The sequence below is a fragment of the Petaurus breviceps genome, unplaced genomic scaffold (assembly GCF_028583685.1).
Source record: "Petaurus breviceps papuanus isolate PSGF00001 unplaced genomic scaffold, PetGlider_PUasm1.0 187, whole genome shotgun sequence".
In the NCBI taxonomy this organism is placed as follows: Eukaryota; Metazoa; Chordata; class Mammalia; order Diprotodontia; family Petauridae; genus Petaurus; species Petaurus breviceps.
Genome location: NW_027185799.1, coordinates 19369262 through 19392888, shown reverse-complemented (window position 1 = coordinate 19392888; position 23627 = coordinate 19369262). Strand labels below are relative to the sequence as shown.

Below are 23627 nucleotides of genomic sequence, written 5' to 3'. Positions count from 1 at the left end.
CAATTATTTAAATCAAACATTATTTGAATCAAAAGTGTTTTATAATTATATCCATGTAGTTCCTGGGTTTGTCTTGGCAGATATACTCCTAGTATTTTATGCCATCTACAATTATTTTAAATGGAGTATCTCTTACTATCTCTTCTTACATTGTTAGTGATACATAGAAATGCCAATGATTTATGTGGATTTATTTTATATCCAGCTACTTTGCTAAAATCATTGTTTCACCTTTCTTTTTATTTGAAATTTTAGGATTTTCCAAGTATGTCATTATGTTGTCTGAAAAAAAGAGATAGTTTTATTACTTAATTGCCCATTCTGATTTCTTCGATTTCTTTTTCTTATCACTGTTGAAGTTAACATTTTCAATATCATAGTGAATAATACTAGTGATAATGGAAATCCTTCTTTCGATCCTGATCTTATCAGGATATTTTCTAGCTTGGTATTACAAATAATGTTTGGTAATGGTTTTAGGTAGATGCTTCTTATCATATTAAGGAAAAATATATACTTATGCTTTCAAGTCTTTTTAATAGGAATGAGGGTTGTATTTTGTCAAAAGCTTTTTCTTCATCTATTGTCATAATCATATGATTTTTGTTGCTTTTGCTATTGACATAAGCATTTATCTTAATAGTTTTCATTATGTTAAACCATCTCTATACTCCTGGTATAAATCTAGTCACAATATATAATCTTTCTGATATATGCTTGTCATCTCCTTCCTAGTGTTTTATTTAGAATTTTTACATCCATATTCATTAGTGAAATTGGTCTATAATTTTCTTTCTCTGCTTTTGCTCTTCCTGGTTTAAATATCAGCACCATAATTCTTTCATAAAAAGAGTTTGGTAAGATTACTTCTTTGACTATTTTTAGACATAATTTATTTAAATGTTTTATAGAATTCACTTGCAAACACATCTAGTCCTGATGCTTTTTTTCTTAGAAAGCTCATTTATGACCTGTTCATTTTTTTTTGTTCTAAAACAGATCTATATAGATACTCTATTTCTTCTTTTTTTAATCTAGGAAGTTTATATTTGTGTAAATATTCTTCCATTTCATTTAAGTTGTTAAATTCTTGGGCATATAATTGGACAAATAAAAATTGCTTTGATTTCATCTTCTTTAGTGATATAAGCACCCTTTCTATTTTTCATACTTAGGGATCTGGTTTTCTTCTTTCTCTCTCCCTCCCCTCCACTACCATCCTCTCTCTCTCTCTCTCTCTCTCTCTCTCTCTCTCTCTCTCTCTCATCAAATTAACAAATGATTTGTCTATTTTATTGATTTTTTCACTAAATCAATTCTAGTTTTATTTACTAATTCAATGGTTTTCTAACATTAAATTTTATCAATCTCACCTTCAATTTTCAGGATTTCTGATTTGATATTTAATCGGATATTTTTAATGTGTTATTTTTCTTTTTTTGTGTGTGGTTTTTTTTGGAAGGCAATTGGGGTTAAGTGAGTTGCCCAAGGTCACACAGCAAGTTTTTGTGTTAAGTGTCTGAGGCTGGATTTGAACTCAGTTCCTCCTGACTCCAGGGCCAGTGCTCTATTCCCTGTGCTACCTAACCACCACAAATTTGTTATTTTTCTAGTTTTTATTTAATTACATACCAAATTCATTGATCTGATTTCTCTATTTTACTGAAGAATTTAGAGACATAAATTTTCCTCTGAGTACTATTTTTGCTGCATCTCAGATTTTTATATATATATATATAATTTTTAAATATATTTCTTGTAAACAATGTATCTTTGAATTCTGGGTTTTATTCTATTCTTCTTTCAATTTCTATTTTATGAGTGAGTTCATTCCATTCATATTCAAAGGTATAATTGCAAGTTATATATTTCCTTCACCCTATTTTTTCTCATTGTTTATCCTTTTATCTGTCTCTTTTACTGTATCCCTCCGCAATTGACTAATTTACTTACAACCACTGACTCCCTAATTCATACGCCTTCTGAGAATATATTTCTTATCCTCTCCCCTTGCCCTCCTATTCCTTAATTTACCCCCCATCCTCTCCCTTTATTCTCCTATTTCTTAATCTTCACATGCTTCTGAAAGTTCCTCTCTTTGCCTATCCTTTCACCTTCCTATTTCCATGCAAGTTGAGAATTTTCTATCCTTCTATATTCATGTTATTGCCTCCTTAACCAAGTCCTGATGAGAATATGGTTCTAGCACCACCAGACCTCCATTCCCTCCTGCTTTTTTTTCATTCATGCCTCATTTGTATGAAATAATCGTTCAATTTTACCTCTCCCGACCCATTTTTATTTTTTAGGATCATCCCATCATACAACCTCATGTCTTATATATATATATATACTTTCAAATTCCCCTATTAATGTTAACATTTTCAAGAGCTACAGAAAATGTTTTCACATATAAGCAGAAACAGTTTGCCCTTATTAATTCTGTTACAATTGGTTTTTCATTTTTCCCTCTTATGTTTCTTCTGGTTCTTGTAGGTCAGATTTTCTGTTCAATTCTGGTCTTTTCCTCAAGAGTACCTGAAAATCCTTTAATTCATAAAATATTCATGTATATTTTTTTTCCTTGCACAATTACTCTCAGCTTTGCTGGGTATTGTTTTTTTATTGGTTGCAAACCCTACTTCTCTGTGCTTCAGAATATCATTTTCCATGACCTTCGATCCTTAAGGTATAAGCTACTAAATCTTGTTTTATCCTGATGGTAGCTCCACAGTATTCAAATTGTTTATTTTTTCTTGTAGTATTTTCTCCTTGATTTTGGAGCTTTGGAATTTAGCTATCATCTTCCTGTGAGTTTTCATCTTGGGATCTCTTTCAAGTGGTGAATGGAGGATTTTTTTCAATTTCTATTTTACCTTCTCATTCTAAAACTCCAGGGCAATTTTACTAACTAATTTATTAAAGTATCATGTCTAGACTCTTTTCTTAATCATAACTTTCAGGTAGTTATCAATTTTTATATTGTCACTCCTTGATCTCTTTTCTAGGTCAGTTGTTTTTTGTATTTTTTCATTTTTTGATTTTGTTTTATCATTTGCAGTGTCTTAGGTAGTCATTAGCTTTTCCTTGCCCAATTTCATTTGCTTTTTTCATAAATTTTTGGATTTTTTTTCCAAATTGCTTGACTTTCTTTTCATAATTTGCTTGATTTTCTTATCTTACTCTTATTTTTTTAAATTTGCCCTCAACCTCTCTTATTTGATTTTTAAAGTTCTTTTTAAGTGCTTACAAGAGCAATTTTGGGATTTGTGATCATTTTGCATCTTTCTTTGAAGCTTTAAGTTTGAACCTTAATATTCTCTTTCACCATAGTAGCTATCTACAGTTGTGTTCTTTCTCTTTTGCTTAATCATTTTTAGCAGCTTAATTATTGTCCGTTAACTTTATATTCGAGTCAGGCTCAATTCCTGAGGTTTGGGGGTTAATGTTTCAAGTTTTAGGTTTCTTGTGCTGTTGTTTTCTGAGCTCCCTTAGGTGCCTAATCTCAGGTCCTCCTCTCTATCCTTGAGCTATGACCAGGGACCCCAACAACACTGTCACTGCAAAGCCTTTACTCCTTCTGATCTCTTTGGTAGCAGCAAACTTCAGCTCACCCTTCTGCTCTAAAATTGAAACCAAGGACTCTGCTCCCCCATGAGTGACCACAGCCAGCAGGGCCCACACCTTTGTGTCATTGCCCTCACCAGCATATAGTCACTCCTCACCTAGAGCCACAGCCAAGAAGCTGCTCTGTTCTTGGCCTCATGTCCAGTACTAGCAGAAGGCCCTGAAATCTCCCTGTGATAAGCTGCCTCACTTCACACAAAGTTCCTGAAGCTGAGCCTGCCACTAAACATGGCTGCCCCTAGGATGGTATTTGGAGATATCTACACTTCAATCAGATTAGAACACTGTCTTTTGAAGGTCAGGTCTTTCCTAATGTCACCTCAATTTGTCTTAGGCTGGACAACTGCCTTACCCCAACTTTTAATTATTTTTGCTGTACTGAAGTTTACTTTGAGGCATTATTTTAAATTGTTTGTATGGGAATTGGGGAGTGCTACTTAATTTCCTGCCTTATTCCACCGTCTTTCCAGAATCATTGGCTATATATTCTATTTTAATTTATTCATTCACCTTCCTTCTGTTTTCCTCCAGAGTTCTTCTTTTATTTTAAAAAAAGGGACTTGATTCATTTATTTCAGGTAGTTTTCTAATCTACGTGCCTAGAACATTCCTCCTACCCTTGTGAGTTTCTGCTTTTGTTCACTGTTAAGATATGCTCTTCTTCTGTGTTCACACTTTATATGTCTCTTGACATGTATAATTTCTTCATGGTTTTTGGTATCTTTTTTTTTTACTCATACCTCAAGCCCTCTGTATGTATTGGTGCTCTAGAGCCATTTTTCTGTCCCTTCTTTCCCTAGGTTGGTTTCTATTTTATTTCTAAGCTTTATTTCATCAACTCCTGCTGATGAAATCCACTTTACCTCATGTATAAATTTTCAGAGTTACAGGTACATTTCATTCCACTATAAACTGTCTAAGACCAGAGCATTGTGGTCTTCAGCAGTTCTTTTCTTCCCTCCCCCCAACCATCCCCCCCGACTTTCGTTGATCATAATGCTACAGACTTTCAGCCCACCTGGAATATGCTGGTAAGAAGACTTCTTCCTTCTACACCACTGTGAATACTACTGGTCAAGGTTCTGGTATGTTTCCAACCCCAAGCAGGCTAGCTTCCTTGGAAAAATTTGGCCCCAAGTGTTCATAGATACTTGGCTTTTTTTTTTTTGTAAGGCAGAGAGAGAGGAACAGAGTGAATATGCACATGTATACACATGTTCTAGACTAATGAAAGAGCTTAGTCTTATTTCTCTTTGGACTTTTTGATCATTATTTTGGCCCTTGTGCTTTATAGATCTTTAGTAGAGTGTGTGTGGGAGAGCTTTCACAACACTGCCTTAACCAGAAGTTGGCTATCAAATTTGTATGTTTGATTCTTTATGTTTTTTTTTTAAGTGACAAAGACTCTTTATTCTTATACACCAGGAGTGAGGAAGCCCAGTCACTGTAGAGGGCCAAGGAAAGTCACTGTAGGGCAGATAGAATGGGTAGAGAGTGGTGTATTGCTTATCATGCCATAACAGCTTCTTCTCTAGGAAGGCAACAGTGTTGAGAGTCAAGACCAGGGTCTGGTGCTTCAGTATACTGTGGACATTGAGGCCAACTGCTGGGCACCAGGTTGATGGTCTTCAAGTTGGATACAGCAGAAACAGTGTTCTGGGACATCTCCTCATCCACATCAACAAGGAGCACAGAGTCACCCCAACATTGGTGCCTAACCAGATCTAACAAGTATCTTGGGTCTGAAGTTGGCAGCTCCCAGGAATCTACCACATGAAGGTTGTCCTGCATCAGCTTGACTGTCAGGGCCACCTTGAGGCCCAGCATTCAAACCTTCATAGGCAACATATAGTAGTAGCTCATTGGACCCCATGGACCATGGGCCTTTCTATTGGCAGGGCTTCCTCCCACCAACTCTCACTTCTTCCCAGGTCGTGGTCTTGGCATAACTAACTTTCTTGAAGTTCTTCTGCCCTATGGCAAACTCATGTAGAATATCCGGCCTGGATGGCATGGCGAACACGTCAGGGTGCAGGTCGGCCAGGCCCATGAGCGTGTCCTCATAGCCCCAGAGGGTTTCCACCCAGTTTTGCACCAGATCAGGTGCACAGGAACCAGAGCTGTAAGCCCTGGAGCAGGGGGACAATGGCGGGGCTTGGGAGGCCTGTAGTCAACACATGCTCCAGGTTTCTGAGGTCTTTGTGGATCAGCAGAAACAAGGCCCTTTGTGCTGGGGTTAGGCCTTGAAGGGGTCCCCAAACCCTCCCCAGAGGTGCCCGAATCAGACACGTAGGAGCTCCTGTCTCCTCCTCCTCTTTACAGGTTATTTTAAAATAATAATAGGTGATATTTATATAACACTTTTACATTATTTCATCTGAACCTCAACAATCCTGCAAGGCAACTAGATACTACAAGTATTATCATCTCTTTCTTACAAATGTGGAAACTAAGATGTGGGGAGGTTAAATGACTCCTCCATAGTTATTTATCCATTAAGTTTTAGAAGTAGGATTTGAAAAAACTCTCCCTGGCTGCAGGGTTAGGACTATTTCTACTAGGTCACTGTGTTTGCTGTAATTTGCCAATAGAGTTATCATTCTCTTATTGACTAATTGCTTCCAGTTCCCCATATGGTGCAGGATATTTAAGCTGAGGTGCATAGGACTACAAAGCATTAGTTTCCAACTTATGTAACATTTCTGCCAGATTTTTGAATGACAAGAAATTCGTAGGTACATGGGGAAGGGGGGGGGCAGGGGGATGGGAGTGGGGGAGGGGAAGTGGTGGGATTTCTTAACTCTGGCTCATAGCCCCTACCTACCCAGAAAATCTGGGAAAATCTGTTTAAAACCACCCAGTGTGCTGTCACCAGCTTGATTTGTAACCACACAGTTCACACATCTCAAAGACAGTTTTGACAGGTAGAAGAAAACAAAATAGCTTTCACAAAAGAACTCATAGCCAATAAAACTACCTTCCAATGAGCAACTCTCTCCCCAGAGACCTGCACATATCCTCTGTCACTGATGGTCATATCAGTGGTAGGGCTTTCAGGGCAAATGCCACTTTTCTCATTCTCCCTTCCCTAACTACCTTTCCCCACCTGACTTTTTCTTTTACATATTTGCAGAGTATAGTTTCTAAAGAGCCACAAACCCTTGACCGGAGAACACCCTACCCTGTCTGCACCATTGGAAGGTAGAAGACATAGGCTTACTTTGTCTTGGAAGGATACATGCTTTTCTTTTTATACCACATTGCCACCTTGGGTATTTCCTCTGTTTTAAAGTCATTCTTGATAACCTTTGGTATAAAATCAGTCTGCTCTTGATAAAGAACACACCATGCCCCTCCTATCTTTAATCAGAGTTCAGCCTGAGACACTAGATGTCACAGGGACACATGGTGATTTCAAAGTCTAATAACCTTTTCTCTCCAGAGAGTAGGAATGAGCATTCCTTGCTAACCTATGAGCTTGACAAATCACCCCAATTTTCTTTGAAGATCTATTGAATCATTGTGGGGCATTTGGATGGGGATAATTCAAATTATCCTAGACAGCTACAGATCAGGTAGAAATGGAAGGGGGGAGGATAGAAAACTATACTCCCTAAGGGATAGTGAAAGACACAGGACAGCTTATGAAAACATACAATATAGATGGGGGTATGGGTAAAGAAATATTTCCCTCTACACTTATGACTCATAATACTTAAAATCTCATGTGCCTGAATGGGCACAACTTTAAAACTGAGGTAATCAATGAAATTATTTATCAGGCTAATCCTTTATTTTTAATAATTGAAATGTGCCTCACAACCAATAAATAATACTTTGTACTAAGGAGGGTATATGTGTAAAGAAATGTTTTCTAAATTCTGAGAGTCAAAACCAAATTGCTTTTTATATTTCTTAGTAAAAGATTAATATTAATTTAAAACAAAATAGCTATGACATTCTAGCTTGGTGATTTTTCTAAGGATGTGTTTGTCCAGTGGGACACTGGATTATTTTTTGAAAAGTAAAATATAGCAGGTTGTGAGTATAGGTTGAGTTATTGTCAACATCAAAATTTCATTGGTCATGCCTTGGCCATTAGTTAACATATTTTTTTTCAAAAATCAAACAAATTATTATTTTTTTAAATTTTCCTATAGTCATGTTTTTTTCTTATTAATTTTGAAAATGCTTAGATGTAGATATGGAAAGGGAGTATATCTTGTGTCTGATTTAAATTAGGAAAAAAAACCTTGCATTAGAATTATGTAATTTCCTTGAAATATATATAAAAAATCAAACAACATATTATAATGTTATTTATGAATTGGTGGAAAAGATTGAATCACTTTTCTTATTACAGCTATTGACAATCACCATAACATCCAAGCACACATTAGATAAATTTATTTAAATGCTTGTCAATTGTTTGACCCCACCTAAAATTGTAAAGACCTCGAATAAGACAACATATGCATCAGAATTTGAAAATAAGTTCTTATTTTACAAAATCTTAAGTCACATTTAAGTAGATTCTGAGATATTTTGGATTATGCAATACTTTTAATGGTTAAGATAAAGTGTTCATATAATACTACACAGATTTCCCTTTCCCAAAATGATTCCGTGAAACTATGAAGAAAGATTTCTATGTAAAACAGTTCATGGTATCAGAATATTTCATTTCCTATACACTAAATGACAAAGTCTGGAAATTACAGGGATCCCCATCAATTGAGAATTTGTTGAACAAGTTGTGGCATATGGTTGTGATGGAATACTCTTGTACTATAAGAAATGATGAGTTCAGTGATCTTAGAAAGGCATGCAAAGACTGCAATAATGAAGAGAAAAATTGAGCATAACCAAAAGAACATTGTATATGGTGAAGAGCAACATTGTATTTTCTTTTTTGATCAACTTTGAGCAACTAAGTCATTTTGACTATTATAAATACAAAAATTAAAAATAAAGAACATATGAAGACAGTATTTGCATCCAGAGAAAGACTGATAAATAGAATTATATATAGAATAAATATATATATATATATATATTATATGTATACATATATACACATATATTTGTATCTAAAGGTGGGGTGAAGAGGAAGAAAAAAGAGATAAGAAATTTATATAACTTTGTTGTATATTTGGAGGGAATAGAGTTGTATGTGGTGGATTTGCAGTTTCATGTGCAATCATCTTTTTTTGTTGTTGCACTACATTATGAAAATGCTTGTTTTGCTCAATGAATTGAAAAGAAAATGATTTTGTAACATGAGAGAGACAGAGACAGAGAGGGAGGGAGAGAGGGAAGAAGGGGGAAAAGAAGTTTCAGTGCCTTCCTTGCTTATGACTTTTCTCCTGTTGCCTTTTGATCTTAAGATTGATATCCCTCCTCAGTTGACTTGGCCTAAACACTAGGAAAGGATATTGGCAATAGTAGACTACCTTTATTCTTGTAAAGACTTGAAACCATTGGATAGAGCACTGGTCCTGGAATCAGGAGGACCTGAATTCAAATTTGACCTCAGACGCTTGCTAGCTGTGTAACCCTGGTGTAATGTAATGCCAAAAGAAGGCAACTTCCCAGGTTCAAAATACCAGCATAGGTGCTCTCTATTTTATTCAGTAACAAACCCAGAACAGAGAAGATCAAAACATGACATCATTCAAAATACAGCATTTACTAAGTGTGATTAAATAATCTCCAAGGCCTACCCCACCCCAGGACTTTCCAATCATTCAATCAATTACAAAGTCTCTGTTCCAAATACTTCTCCACCCCTAGGCTATACCTTAATTAAGTCCACCACAAAGCCCCTCTTCTCAAATGGAGATTAGTTTCCAAACATAAGTAAAATACAATCATTTGCTCAACCATAGAACACAAAAAGGTCAAAAGTTCCCCACCCCTGGATCACAATTGAATCTGCCCCAGAGTTACATCAAGTCTAAACACAGCACTTAATACCCAAATGGAGGTCTTTTCTTCATCTTGACAGGAGGCAAGTTCTCAGCAATCTTAGTTCCTGGAGAGACAAGGCTTAGCAAGGCCATAAGATACATTGCCAGTCCCTTCATGAATTTATCCTCTGTCTGTAGAACAGTCCTAGAACCCCTGAACACATTAGCAAAGCCCTCTCCCAGGATTTCTGTAAACATACAACAAGAAAATCCTTCTTCAGGGCTTCTGAACCAACAGAAAGGCTCCCAGACCCCTGCAACAACAGCACTGTCCTTCACCAGTGGACAGTATTCATTCTGTCTGCCGGACAGTCTCCAGACCCCTGCAACAACAGTACTGTCCCTCACCAGTGGACAGTATTCACTCTCTGTCTGCAGGACAGTCTCAGGCCTTCTTAACCAAATGCCAGGTTCCAGGACTTCTTCAACAGGACAATCTTTCACCAGTGGACAAATCTGGCAAAATAACATCAAAACAGACAGACAAAGTACCAGCAAAACAGCCATGTCTCCTCAGTCCTTGGCAGCTCAGGGGGCAGGTCTCAAAAGTCCAGGGCAATTCAAAGCGGCCACCAGCAATCTCTTAGTCTCTCTCCACGAGGTGCTGCTTCCAAAAAGAACTTCTGCCTCTCTCTTGTCTCTCCAAATCTACATCACCAGCTCCTCCCAATTCAGGACTTTCTTTTCACATCAACAAGCCCATCCCACAGGTGGGATTAACAAACTCTGGTTTTTAACACAATCAATTTGAAAACGAAGCCAATACAGGGGAATCTTTAATTGCCATTACTATCACACCTGGTCAAGTCACTTAACCCTGATTGCCTTAAAAAAAAAAAAAAGACTTGAAACACACAACTTTTGCTTTCATTATAAATAAGCCTAAGTTCAGAAAAACATAAATGCAGTTATTTCTTCTTTTGTATGAGTATCTTCCGTAGGTATATCACTTATATTCCCTTCCCCCTTCTGCTTTCAGAGAGCAATTACTATTAGCAAATAATGAAAAAGTGGGGGAAAAAAACTAACCAATGTATCAACCACATATGCATTTATATTTAATACCTCACACTCATAACATCCCCCTTCTTCAAAGAAGGAAGAGATATGAAGCCTCATTTCTTCTCTGAGGCTAAACTTGATCATTATAATTCCACAGAATTTGTTTCAGTTGTTTTCTTATTGTTTTTCTGTGTGTTGGTTATATTTTTCTTCATGTTGTTTATGTACGTGCATTATTTATTTTAAATATTTATATATATTTCCTGGTTATGTTCATTTCACTTTGCACCAGGTCATTTAATTCTTTTCATGTTTTTTTCCATATTGATAACATTCACTGCTTCTTATAGCACAGCAATATCCCATGATATTCATGTACCACCACTTGTTTAGCTGCAGACCAGTTAATGACATTGATGGGGTCTTTTTCTACCACTGTATAACCTTCAAAGTCACTGGAAATGCATTCATGCATATACTAATGCATGTACAGACATATGTATTTGTAAACAAAATATATACATACATATACACACATATGTGTGTGCATTGGGAGGTGTTTGTATGTTAAATAATGAATCCTGCAAATTATTTCCACAATACAAAACATTCTTGATAACAAAATAATGAGAGAAAGAAAATATATACCAATATTCCTAATGAATTTTATACCATTATTGTATTAACAGATGCTGTTGAAAAGATTATATACATTGATCAATCTATTCTTCACATAGTTGCTGAACTAATATTTCCAAAGTAGAAATATGACCCTGTAGCTCCCCTGCTTGTAAACTCTAGTGGTTCCTCATTACCTCTTTGATCAAATATGCCCTCCTTTGTGTAGCATTTGAAGTCCTTCACAACCTACCCTTCCAACCTTATTACAAATTACTTCCCTCCACACATTGTGTTCCAGCCAAACTGCCTTACATCCATCTACTGCTTCGATGGCTATTTTGACTAACCCTTATGTCTGGAATGCACTCTTCCCTTTATATCTCAGAATATCGCTAATTTCTCAGGCCCATTTCAACTCTGATTTTCTACATAAAGCCTGTGTGATCTGGAGAAAAACACTTTAAAATGCAATTTCCTCATTTATAAAATGACACAGTTTGACTAGGTGACCTCTAACATCCTTTCTATTTTGAAATCCAGATGTTATCTATTGTTAATATCCTCCTGTATGAAAGATGCTAACCCACTCATTCCTTCTTATCCTCTGAGTCATTTCCAAGTCTTTCTAGGAATTTCCATAGAGAATTTATCTAATGTCTTTTAGGACTTCCTCTGGTTCTTTTAATATTTCATGGGTGCCAATGTAATGCTTCAGCTAGTCATCTGTTTGTCTCATTCTTACTATATAACTGACTCACTTCCCTATCCAGTATTTACTTGTATGGACTTTTTTACATATACAATCATACACTCATTTTAATACACATAAAGCTTTGATACTCATAGTGTCCTTGTGAAGAAGAGATTAAATATCCTGTGATCTTTACTTTACAATTACAAGTGCCAGAAATATTCCTGGCTGTGCCATGATGTCCCAAAGGAGTTTCAAAAATTATGTCTAATAACTCTTCTCTCTTATCCTTAGCCCCTTATAGCCAAAGATGATTTAGAAGTAATCTCTAGGGGTGGCCAGGTAGCACAGCAAGTAAGAGCACCGGCTCCAGTGTTGAGAAGACCTGGAGATCCAATCCCGGGCTCAGACACTTAGCACCCACCCAGAAACACCTGGCCGTGTAACCTTGAGCAAGTTACTTAACCCGGATTGCTTTAAAAAAAAAAAAAAGAAGTAATCTCTAGCAACACCTACATTTTATGAAGAAACTGAGGTTGAGAATATTTTATCAATTTTCCCAAGGTCATACAGTTAGTTAAGAACAGAATTGAGACTAGACCTAAGATAACTCCCAGAAAAGAGGTTGTTTGACTAATTTGTTACCCATTACTTCATCAAAAGATTTAGAAATGGAAGAGACCTCAGAAGTTTCTGTTCCCTTTTATAAAAACTGAAGTGCAGAGATGTTCAATGATTTGCCTAAGATTACACAGGTAACGAAGTAACAGAGTCATGATTTCAGCTCCAGTCCTCTAACTTCAAATTCAGTGATCTTTTAAACTGCACTGAATGTTAACTTAGTCGTAGATAAATTTAGTCAGATCTTCTTTCAAATATTTTTTTATTCGTACAATGCAGATATAAGTATATAAGACATTCTTGTAATAAAATTTAAGTAAATATTAAACATCTGAGTATTTTTCTTTTCTTTTCCTTTTTATAGGTTTTTTTTTCAAAATTAAAAACCTATTAAGTGAATCATATTTTAAGCACTGGAGGAATATTTCACTATGGATATATCTTACCTCAAAAGGCTCTCCCTCCCATGCTTGTTGTTAGGATCAAGTGAGAGAAGAAATGCATGATTGATTTTAAAAATATGAGCATAAAAATAAAATGGTGATTATTTATAGTAGCAACAGTTTATGAAAACGTTCATTTCTTTAATATTATTTCATCTCTAGTCCAAAAGTCTAGCATTAAATCATCACTGTTGTAATATTTATCAGTATTCTGTTGAGTGAATGTCTTGTCTCTGATAATCTTCAACATAAATCCATTTATTTTTATATACCAACCAGAGATGTATGCCCAGAGAATAACCTGATTATATAGGGATAACAAACCTGAGAAAAAGAAAATTAGCTGTATAAAGTAGAATAGGATGTCTCAGGTTGTAGTAAGATTCTTCTTTTGTTTTACTTTTTGGGGAGGGAAATTGGGGTTGAGTGACTTGCCCAAGGTCACGCAGCTAGTTTTTGTGTTAAGAGTCTGAGGCCGGATTTGAACTCAGGTCCTCCTGACTCCAGAGCCAGTGTTCTATTCACTATGCCATCTAGCTGTCCCAAAGTAAGATTATTCTTGCTGGACATCTTTAAATAAAAAGTTGAATGAACACTTTAGTGTGTGTTGTGGGGAGAACCTTTTGTGCGTATGAATTGGACTAGATTTACTTGTGAGAAACATTCTAAATCTGAGAGAATATGATTTTTATCAGTTCTCCTTAATCTTAGTGCCTTTCTTCTGAGATTATGTCCAAATTATCCTGTATATATCTTATTTATACATAGTTGCTTATATATTGTCTCTCCCATTAGACTGTGAATTCTTCAATGTTGGAGACCATAAAAGCAAAGCATTCTGATTGCTGAACTGAAAGTTTTGATCAGACCACTTTTAAAAACATCACCAATATCATCCTTATAGACACAATTTTTGTGGAACCAGAAAATAGTATCCTATTAATTCCATATGCTTTCTAGATGATATTCTCTATCTGTTTATATAAAGTGCACACCATAATTTGACAATTTCCCATAAAAACAACATATATGTCCTTTCATTTCTTCTTTTCCTTCCCCACAAGTAAAAATCAATTCTGAAACTCAAAGTTGACTGAAGAAATGACTATCTGCAATGTTATTGTAGATTTTGGGTTCAAGGCTAATTTCTTTAGCATTCCATTGAGTCCTCAAATAGGAGATCAAATGAAAAATCAATGAAATTCACACCACTATCAGAAGTAGTTGTATATGATGTTAAAATCTGAAACTGAGCAGTTCTCTAAGCTACATAGAATTATCAGGATCTCTGATTTTAATACCCTTTGTTACTTTGAATCTAAACACAATTAAGGAAATCATATTCACTATACACTGATTCAAAGGGATGTAGTTTCCACACCAGGAGTTCCCTACAATGATGAAATCACAGGTCTGAAAAGGAAAAGTGAAAAAAAAAGAAATTCATTCTCAATAGTCAATCAGAAGGCTCTTCATATTTGGAAGACTAATTGGAAAGAATTCCCATCTTTTTAACGTTTGTGCAATGTCAATATGTTGACCTGTATCTTTATAATAAATGTTCCTTTCAGTTTGGAGATGCAATAAATTCACCTGGCATCCCACCCAAGTTGAAATTTAACACTTGTAAGTAGATATTGAACAGCAGCTACCACAGGGAAAAGGCAGAGCAGCTGGAATCAATTTCCTGATTTCCACTGTACTATATGAGTCTAGAGTCTATGTTTAATATATTTGTGTGACAAATAAACCTGACAAACCTGTAAACACACACATACACACAAACATACACCTCAACATACTTCTGCTTTTGGAAGATTTATTGAGATCGGTTCATTGATTGTTGTTTTCTGTTTTGTTTTCTTTATCCCAAACAGGATAATAAAGGTTACATGATTTTTTTTTCTATTTACATTTAGTTTGAGGACAAAGAGCTCAACAAACCCTCATAGTTTGTCTCATTCTAGAATCAGAAAAGGATGGAAAGAAAAATACAATGAAGAAATATGATATACAAAGATGAAAACACAAATGAAGTTGTTTACTCTTGCCATTGCTAAATAAAGCATCCTGTTAAGAAGAAAGAAAGAGGAGAAAAGGAAAGAAGGAGAGGGAGGGAGAGATAGGAAGAATGGGGAATAAAAGTAGAAAGGATGGAGAAAGGGAAGGAAGGAAAAGGAAGGAAAACAGGAAGATTTGTTTAATGATGCTTGAATGTTAGTAAGGGGTAAAAACAGTAGGGGGCCAGAGTATAAGCTAGAATATTAAACAGAAAGGTAAGAAATCTTAAAGTTGACCTTTCTTTACAGGGCAAGTGAACTCACAATGCCATCAAGGTATTTCCCAGCTTCACTCACTGTCCTTATTATTATGCTTCATGTATTATAATGGAGAGAGAGAGAGACAGAGAGAAAGAGAGACAGAGAGAGACAGAGAGAGACAAAGAGACAGAGAGACAAAGAGAGACAGAGACAGAGAGAGACAGAGACAGAGACAGAGACAGAGACAGAGAGAGAGAGACAGAGAGACAGAGACAGAGAGACAGAGACAGAGACAGAGAGAGACAGAGAGAGACAGAGACAGAGACAGAGAGACAGAGAAGAACATAGAAACCCATCGTGAAGGAAGCTTGTATGACTAAAGAAAAGAAAAATGAAAATACGTTAGAATACATAACAGATAAAGGCTTTGAGGATGAATAGGAAAAATTTTGCAAACGATTACTGTAAAAATATACCAACAATGTCCTGGCTACTTCAGAAATGACAAACTAAAGAAAATGCCCCAGAGTACAATAGGTTCATAAGATATTGAATAGATCCATTGATGGGATAAAGTCACAGGATGAGAATATGCCAAAGTTGCTTTTGAAAAGGAAGCTTTTCAGATGAAATATTTTAATGAGATTGAAAATAAAGTTCTAATGTCTGAAAGTGGAAACTTTATTTTTGAACAATAATGCAAATAAAGCATAGTATTGTGCATTCATAACAGGAGAGTTTTCATTTAGAGAAAGTGACTTAGAAAAGACTATAAGTAAATAATGAGAAATAAATATGTTAATCAAAATTGTAAATATAACAATAGGAATAAAATGACAGCGAGTCAATGAAAATAATCAAAATATATGTAGACACTTTGAGAAAAAAGTTTCTATCATATGAAATTTTCTAGCTGAAGCGATTTATTTAAAAATGCATTTTTGTTTTTGTCATACCATTTAATATATACACACATACGTGTGTATACATAGATAGATAGATAGTAATTTGTCAGTGTAGTAAATGATCAGATGGTGTCTCGTTGACCTGTAGGAGTTAATGAGTCTTCAGAAAATCAACAATTCTCTCATTTCTCAGGTTAATATGGAATCAAACACTTTGCATTTCAATGCCTTATGTTTGAGTACCATTTTTTTTACAAATAAAAAGTCATTAATGATACATTCTGTGGGGAATTTATGTGGAAATTGAAAAAAACCCATCCATGAAGGTCAAGAGGTTTTTCCATACTATTGTAAATATCATGCCCACTGCCTGATATAACATTAAACCTCAGATCTTTTTTTTTTTAATTACTAATTCATCAGACAGAAGTGCTTGTATGCATTAAGGTTACTCTAATGAAGTAGATGTTTTCATCCAAAACTCAAGCTGGAAATAAGGGGAACTCAACTGGGGATTATATAGCCAGAGTACTAATTAGGAATGTAGCCCAAGGATATTGCGAGGGTAACCCTCTACTCAACAGCTCCAAGCAGGTGGGCTTTTCTAGGCCTAAATCATTCCTGCTTAGAAATCCTTCTTCAAATTTTTATTAAGTGCTTTGATGTGCATGTGTTGGTAGCAGATAAAAAGTAACTCAGGAATTATGTATTCATTATAATAGACATTTTCTGACCCCTTCACTGGCAATGAGAGCAGTAAGATTTGAGGATTTCACTGAACAGTTTTATAACAATAGACAAAGTAGTTTCATTACAATTGGCTCAGTTTTCTCTTGTGAATCTCAGACAATTCTTTTCTCCTTCTTATTGGAAGCAATCTATTATTGTAACTCTTTCTTCTGAAGTTACATTGTTTCCTCGAGATCCCAGGCCTGTCTTGATTCTCAAGACTCTCTTTAACCTAAAAGTCTGTGTGATAGGTCTATGAGACCTGTATTCCTCACAAAATCAATTCAAAGACTCCAAAATATTTAGTTCCACACTTGGAATAAATATTGCTCTGTGTTGAAACACCCTTCCCTGAAGGCTAAAAACTAATATAGTTTAAGCAATATGACTTTGGCAGATCTTAAATAAGCTCCATCCTCCCATGGGTCAAGAGGGAGATTGGTGACTTTTAATACAAGTCAGGTTTCTTGTACAAGGAAAGTAAAGGATGACCCTATGACCAAGAGGACTTTTTCACACATATTTTTACAATGCATCATGATGTTAATAAAACATAGTACCATTTCACTACTGTTTCACAAGACTGACAGTATGTTCATATATTCGCACATTCAATCTCATTACCCAAGTAAAAAGTCACACTATTTTCCAGTGTCATCATCATCATCCTCATCATCAATCATCATCCTCATCATCACAATCACCATCACCATAATGAATTCTAAAAGATCTATGGCTTCAAGTTATACTGAAGACATTCTTTTAAAGAGAAGTTTCCCCTCATGCAGCCTGCTTCCTTTCAATATTCTGGTCATTCTGAACTGTTTTTACATTAGATCCTTTAAAACAAGTTTATAGTTTTCATGTTCAAAGAAAACAAAAGACTCATCATTATCAAAACACAAATCTTTCAGAGATAAGGATTTTAGTCCCTGACTGACCCTTCAAACCCTAAACAAGATCAAGTTATATATTCCTTCTGGGCCTCAGTTTTGCCATCTGTAAAACAGCTGCATTTGCCTCTGCCATCTCTACAATCCTTCCAGTTTGGATATTAAATGACTCTGTCTTTACGTCAACATATATTTTCTCATTGTCATAAGCACATTGGTAAAATGACTTTCCGGAAGGCACTGCTAGAAAGAAGGCATTTTTTAAATAAGAACCTTTTTTTGTGGCTAGACTAAAACAGAGAACTTTTGTTTTTGTTTTCTCTATCAGAAGAATAAAAAATACATGTGGTACATGCTTCCTTCATATTTTGAGAAAACATAATTAAGTTTGGGTGACTGCTACCAGTATTTTATTTCTTTAAAGACTGATTGAGTAATTCAACATTCAATTATTGATTAGCAGCTGGATAACAAATAAAGTCTGACAACAGTGGGTTCCCAACTAGATTTCCTGCACTTTATATTTCCAGATGCATTACTATATAACATCACAAATAAAAACAATGAGATCAGATCTTCCTTATTCATATTGAACTTCATAAATAATTTGGCACATCATTTTTAATAAATGAACTAAGTGTGTTTTCCTTAGGAACTACTTATTAATACGTCCAAAGTCTCATGTTAGGAAGTTTTCCCTTATATCCAACTTCATTTTATGGTTCTATAATCCATAGCCATAATTAGAGGGTTAGTTCTGCCCTTTGGAAGAGGATTAATTATTATTTCATATAAAAATTCTTCAGATATATCCACTATTTCTTCCTCAGGTCTTCTATTCCTCAGAAAAAATATTTCCAGTTACTTCAACTAACCCACCATAAAAAAGAGATGCTATAAATAATAATCATCTGTTAAATTTGGCCTAGGATCCTAGAATCGTTTTAGTGTCTTAATTATGTATTCCACCATATTATATACAACATGTTATATCATTCTAAGCTTTGTGTCATCTGTAAATTTGATTATCATGCTTTATGTGCTTTCATTCAAGTCCTTGACCAAAAGGTAGACTAACACAGGGCCAAGGAAAGATTTCTAGGGCTTTCCACTAGACTTCCTTCCAAGTTGACAAATCATCAACGTCTTCAGATTCATACAACATGACAATAAACATATAATTCATCTTAAGATGAGGATGACATAAGAGACATGTTAAAGTGCTCTAGTCCTGGGAAAACTTACTTCCATCAGTCTGTCAAAAAGTATTTATTAAGAAATTAGTATTTGTCAGGCACTGTGCTAAATTAAGGGGATACAAAGAAAGGTGAAAACAATCTCTTATCTATCAATAGATTATCCCTGTCTGAAAAATGACCTTATTTAAGGTCATTCTGGTATGGGTTATTCTTAATGAATCCATGTTTGCTCTTTGTAAACATCACTATCTTCTCTTTATTCAATTATCATTATAACATGCTAAGAAAATTTGCAAGAATCAAATTCTAACTTATTGTCTGATTTACAGTTTCTTGAATCTCCTCTCTTCCTTTTTGTGGAAATTAGGAGGGATCATGTTCACTGCTCCAAGCTTCCAATACCTCTCCCCTTCTCTTATGATCTTTCAACAATCATTGACAGTGGCTCAGTTATGACATCTTACAATTCCCTCAGTACTAAACAATCTATTTTGTCTGGGGCATCAAACTACCAACACTTTTGTATATATCTTTTTTTCTACTTTCTCTTGCTTCCATCTTTGGTACCTGTCTCTTTAAAAATATCAGTTGGATCATTTATTTTATGTTTCTTATATCACTTGAAATATTGGTTTTGTGTGTAGCAAGTCTTTGTAGAGAAACCTTTCAAGATCAAGCTGATTATAACCATTTCTCTAATGGAATTAATAATCATTTTAAGCTAAATTTTAAATAAATTTTCAGTGGATTAAAATGGTTTTAGAGAAACATTTAGTACTGGAAATAAAGTTGCCTAGGACAAGAACAATTCAAAGATTAAGATTTAAATCATTCATTATGGCATAAAGAAGTATGCTACCAGCTTTGTATCACAAATGCCATGACAGCTACTATCACTTCATGTCCTGATTCTGAAAGAGTTATAGCATGATAGATTAACTTTCCCCCAAAAGTAGTTCTCATTATAAAAGCTTTTATATGTGTCACATACAAAGAGATATGTCCTGTTCCCCTATATTCACTTGACTATGTGTCATCTTCCTTTCCCCCATTCCCCACCCTCTTCTCCCTCTGTTCCTCTCTGCTGGGCTCTTCCCAGCTCCGGCCTTGTCTTACCTTATACCCGGTCTTCGGACGTCTCGGGCTTCTTGTCTCCAAGAAGAACACCCCCACAGAACACCCAAGGACATGGAGGTTGCCAAGCGAGGTTGCTCTTTATTCAGTTACATCTAAGCAGTGTGGCCATCAAAACACAGCAGAGTGGAACCGTGGGACAGAGAGAAAGAGAGAGAGAGAGAGAGGGAGGGAGAGAGGGAGAAAGAGGAAGAGAAAAGAGAGGGGGGGGAGCCTCCCCTTGCTTTTTCCCTAATATCCTTATCATACTTCTTACAGTCACATGCCATATGGGAGCCAATCGTGCACTCTCCCGAGTGCAGGGCAAAGGAGTATGTGTTAAGAAGAGTCCGTGTTGATAAGGCATGTTCAATGCCACGTCGGCCTTTCCCAACCTGGCAAAATCGGCTCCCACGCCCTGCGCTCAATGCCATGTCAGCCCTTATGGCCCGGCAGAGTCGGCCTCCACATCTCCATGTTTCTGCTCCTCAGATGTCACATGCACCCCCTCCGGCATCTTGTGACTGCCACAGTGTCTTTCACACCTGTGGCTCCAACACCTCTCTCCCTCTCCTCTTCCCTATCCCTTTTCCCCTCTCCTTCTTACCCTCTCTCTCCCTCCCTTTCTTCCTCTCCTTCCCCCTCCTTTCCCCCCCTCCTTTTTTCTCCCCCTCTTCTTCCCTCTTTTCCTCTCTCTCTCTCTCTCTCTCTCTCTCTCTCTTTCTCTCCCTCTCTCTCTCTCTCTCTCTCTCTCTCTCTCTCTCTCTTTCCCCTTCCTCTCTACCCTCCCTTCTTCCTTCCCTCTCCACTTCTATATCTCATTTCCTGCCTTTTCACTCATTTATTTCAGGAGACATGCATTTTTTAAGGAAAATTTAAGGACCAAAAGAAATCCCTTACAAGCTAATACAACATAGGGCCTTTGGCCCAAATATGATATTCAAAGTCAAGTCAGCAGAACTGAATTGAATCCTGATATTGTCACTTAGCTATGTTCTCATGAAAGTCACTTTAGCTTTTGAAGCCTCATATCATTTGCTCAAATACTTATAGATACCTATCTCATAGGATTACTGTGAAGAAAGTGTTTTATGAACATTAAGGTATATAAATTAAAGCTATCATTAACATTAGAAAGTCAAATAATAATTTACATCTTTGTCCATTTTCTAGGCTCTCTTTCCTTCATATTTTGTTAGACATTTAAGAATAGATTTTGCAATTAGGGAAAAAAATAAATTTGGAATAACAAAACCTGAATTCTAATCCAAGTTTGATATTTATTGCCAATGTGACTTGAGATTAAATATGTAATCTTTCAGTTTCCTTATCTGTAAAGTGAATCACATGATCTATATGACTGAGTTCAAATCATGACTCTATTGCTTACTGGCTGTTTGAACTTGGGCAAATTACATGACCTCCATGTGTCTCAATTTCATTTGTAAAATGACGGGGTTGGACTAGAAAACCTTATATTCCCTTCTAGTTCTACATTTATGATGTTAGGATTCTAGAATCATAGCCTCAGTTGCCTGAAGCTAAGAATATGGCATAATATTCTAAGGTCCTAGTTAATGTTCATCAAGTACCAAATTAATAATATTAGTAGGTCATAGTAGCAAGTGGAGTTCGAATATGAAATTCTGCCTACAAGTAAGATTAATTTTGTTTTAACTTGAGGAAATCTACACATTGTATATGTATGTCTTTATAGACTAAGGAAATTTTTTTTATATTTTATCCAATTAGCAATATATTACATAGCATTTTAATTCCGACAGAGTCCTTATAAATATAATAGTCTTTAAAGACTGAAGACAGAAAAAGCTACAATTTGATTAAGTACTGACCTATATTCTAAGAATGGGAAACATGACATTTCACTACGTTCTAAAAGTTACTACTTCTTAGTAAATGTTAATATGTTAGGGTGTCAAAAATATGTGTTTCATCTATGTGGAAGCATTTTCCACCTCCACCAATATTCATAGTAGTGAAAATGAATGAATGACATTGAATAAATGACTGTGGTCAGCAAACATGCTCTCACAACTAGAGCCTGTCTAATCCCACTAACATAGTGATCACAAGTTACCTATAAGTAAGTGGAAATGTTTTAAAGAGGAAAGGTTAAAATATGTGGATTACTTGATCTAAAGAAAATATGAGTGAAAAAAATGATTAAGGCACCCAAACAATTTTATTGGCCAAAAAATTTAAAAAAGGGGGGAGGTATTATAGTGATAATGGAACATTAATGATCAGTCATTTAAAAGAAAAACCCTAGCCTTTACAAATGGAAGGCATTTATATATATATATATGGAAGGTATACACAAGATCAGAAAGCTATTTTTTTCATGTAATTTATTTGTTTTGAAAATGCATTGCTATGACTATTGACATTTATGTCATTTCCTTTTAGTACTTAATAAAGTGAACACATACATGAACAAATTTTGATTTCATCAATTTAGGCACCTCCTGGAATGGGAATACCCTCCACTAGTGTAGATCACATCTATAACTTAGTTGATAAGTAATAGGGAGTTGTTTGAAGCATAAAGGGTTAAGTGACTTACCAGAATCATGTAGCTACTAAATATAAGCAGGTTTTGAATCCAGGTTTTCCTGTCCCTGAGCTCCCAGCTCCCCATATCCTTCACATTATCACCCATATATGGCTTAATGAAATTGTCTTGTTATTCTTACAAAGAGCCATCAAATTACTAAAATTCATTTGTTTCTATTTTATTTCACTTAAAGATTTAGTGGATAATTGATTAGAAGTGTCTGATTTATTTTCTCTGTTTTAAACCGTCCAAGAAGGCATTAATGCCTGCTAAACTGTTTTAAATGATGTCTATACAACTTCATGCTATAGAAGCAAGAATATTCAGAATTATTGAGAAACACCAATGACAGTTTTTAAGGAAATTTAACAATTGTCAAAATGACATTTGCCTGAAAATGCAATTATTCCCCATGTACATAGTTCATATTTATACTCATGGATGTGTGTGAAAATACTCTCCATATATTTTGTTCCTATCCAATTCCCAAAGATTATAGAACTTTTTTTTGCTTAATATCTATTGTGCTGCTATGGAATTTTCCTCCCTGTAGTATCCTGGACTCTCTGGAAGGGCAAGGAATGCATTAACATCTACATAACATACAGAAAAGTATGAATTGGTAAGAACTAGTACTAGAAAGAGGGATGTCTGTTTTCTTATCAACCAGTGAGAGAAATTGACAACTAAATATTAGAATTTCTGCTAGACTACAATGTTCTCTCAAGGGAACATGATTCCCTGTATTACCTAACTTGTGCATGTACCCCAGTATACAACATGGTTCTCAAGAGAATAAATTGTCTGTTAACTGAATAAGTGATTTTCCTAAGATCACAGAATTGGTAATTGGTAAAGCTGGAATTTGAACTCAATTCTTCTGACTTCTAGTCAATATTTCTATTTTTTTCCTACTCTGATGCTCTACTTTCTCTCCTCAGTAGGATAAAAATGCATAGGATCTGTAATATTCAGTCA

General features: G+C 35.5%; 1 pseudogene; it reads right to left on the bottom strand.

The window, feature by feature from the left end:
• Nucleotides 1-4982: 4982 nt before the first annotated feature.
• LOC138163061 (large ribosomal subunit protein uL4m pseudogene) lies at nucleotides 4983-20508 on the bottom strand (annotated as a pseudogene).
• Between the last annotated feature and the right edge of the window lie 3119 nt (nucleotides 20509-23627).